Genomic DNA, 2,180 nt, shown 5'->3' with positions numbered 1-2,180 from the left:
TGGACGCGACGCGAGTCGGTCGGTCGGTCTGCCCGCGGGCTCGCCGCTCTGGGCGTCCTCTGCGGGCTGCGAGCTGCGGCTGCTCCGGTTTTCTCTTTACAACGAGGCTGGAGGGTGGGCTTTTTCCCCCCTCTTTTGCGCGCGTGTGTACATGTGTGTGCGCAAAATATCTCTCCCTCTCAGGAATGAAAGATGGGCGCTGGCGACCGGAGGGGAACCTTCAGGGAGGCAGCGGTTTGGGGGGAGGCCTTGGGCGCGCGGGAAGGCAGGCGGGCCGCTCCCGACTGCAGGAGAAGTTGCCACCCTTTCAGCTGTTCCGGCCTTTATAAAGGAGAAGGGAGAGTGCGAGAGGTGGGTGGAGACAGCCTTTCCTCTTCTGGCCAAGAGTCAGCGCCAGGAGGGGGGCAGAGCTGGAGGAGGCCCTGGGGCGAGGGCGGGGCGGTTAGAGGGTCTCTAAGAGCCGGGTAGCCTCAGCTGTCTGAGAATCTGGCCCCTGGGAAAGAAAAACTAGGGGCGACCACCGCCTCACCCCTCAGCATGGCGACCTCCACAGGTTAGGCGCCCACGTGGTTAGGGGGATGTCTTGAGACCTGCCAGAAAGCTAAGTCGCCCTCCACAAAGGACTCGGCTCTGCAGCCTGACAGCTTGAATTCAGATTCTGTCTGGCTAGAGTAGCTGGGTCACCTTGGGCAAGTCACTTTCCTTCTGTGCTCCTCCATCCAGCCTCAGAGTGGCATTGCTTATTGTGTGGATGAAATGTCAGGAAGAGCAAAAAGCATCCAGCAGGAGCCAACCACAAGGTGAATGCTCCAAACCCCGCAACGGCACCATTCAGCTGCAAGCCGGTCCGTGTCTCCTCCTCCTAACTGGTTGCCTGGCACACAACAGACTCTGCCAGCATAGGCTGAATCTGAATTTGTGGAACTGCAAAGTCACACAAACCCCCACAACGCCGCAGCATCCTGGCAGGGCTGCCACCATGATCCTGCCGACACCCTGATGTTTACTACCTCCCTCGCCCCCGACTACAGGCCAGGGGCCTGCCCACCCACACCAGCGTTCACGCAGTTAACGCCTTCCACTCCCAGCTCCGAGAGCTGCTGTGTCCCAGCCTCCAGCAGTCACACTGTCACAGTGACACAGTCACACGTAGGCACGCTGAGCCCAGCACCCACCATAGGACCGCAGGCTCTCTGCATCGCACAACCTCCTGGCTTTAGGACACCTTGATCTCATTCGTTTACACTGTCTCTGTCACCTGCCTTTTGTAGCCACGCACATCCCTTTGGAGTGCCAGCCCCTCCTCCTGCGGGCACACCCTGAGCACACCAGAGCCTCTCTTCATGGTCCTAGATGGGGTGGAGCCAGCCAGGGAAGACTTCCCAGGTGGCCTCTTTACCAGCAGCTGCAGACACCCACCTTCTGTGGCTGGGAGGCACCCTGGGCAGAGGTGGCCTTGGTTCCCATCCTGGGGTGTCTCTGGGAGGATTATCCTCTCAGTACCTTGCTTTTCTTGCCTGTGAGTTAGAGATGTAGTTGTAGTAAGAGGCAGGAAGGGATTCGAAGGGACATGGGAAATGTTTAGGGCGCTATGGAAATGTCTGCTGTCTGCAGTGATGGGTTCCAGGGCATACTCACGGCGCAGAACAGACACATCCCTTTACTGTACCTCAGTAGAGTTGTAAAGGAATTTTTCCCCACATCCAGAGCTCAGGGGAGACAGTCCATGCTAATTCAGGCCCTGCCCTGGACAGACATGAGTAAACAGTTACACCAAGGAGGCAAAGTGACAAGCGAGATGCGTGGGGGTCACGAACACACTGCATTTGATGTCTAAAGACTTAGGGGTTAAAAAGTCCTGTCCACCAGCCAGCCAGGTGATCTTGACTTTGACTTGTATCCTTGCCTGCAAGTGGATGATCATAGCTACCATGACTGTTGAGCTGACCCTGGGGTGGAGTGTTCTTTCTCTAAGTAGCTGGTCGGTGCTTCTGTGTGATATGTTAGTCCTGTCTTACAGGTGGGCAAACGAGCACAGAGGGGCCAAGCAACTTGTTCAAGGTCACCCAGCCAGAGAGTACTAGAGCCGTTACTTGAACCCAGATGGTCCAGCTGCAAGGCTCACATGCTTAGACTGCTGAGATGCTGTTCCCTGGTAGGTGACATGATGCATGACAGTA

General features: G+C 57.0%; 1 long non-coding RNA gene across 3 annotated transcripts in view; it reads left to right on the top strand.

Annotated features, from left to right (window-relative positions):
- Positions 1-2,180, top strand: part of LOC104854286 — a 7,787-nt gene that overhangs the window by 1,640 nt on the left and 3,967 nt on the right. Inside the window, exon 2 of one of the 3 annotated variants that reach the window (XR_004518122.1) lies at positions 2,021-2,155. This is a non-coding gene — a long non-coding RNA (uncharacterized LOC104854286). Of the gene's footprint in view, positions 1-369; positions 2,156-2,180 lie in introns of those variants that run through there. The other 2 variants (XR_778033.2, XR_778034.2) reach the window with 2 other exon arrangements.

Source organism: Fukomys damarensis, unplaced genomic scaffold (genome assembly GCF_012274545.1).
Source record: "Fukomys damarensis isolate Sample0158 unplaced genomic scaffold, DMR_v1.0_HiC HiC_scaffold_19, whole genome shotgun sequence".
NCBI classification, from domain to species: Eukaryota; Metazoa; Chordata; class Mammalia; order Rodentia; family Bathyergidae; genus Fukomys; species Fukomys damarensis.
The sequence above is the reverse complement of the archived record's forward strand: the minus strand, read 5'-3'. Positions and strand labels throughout refer to the sequence as shown.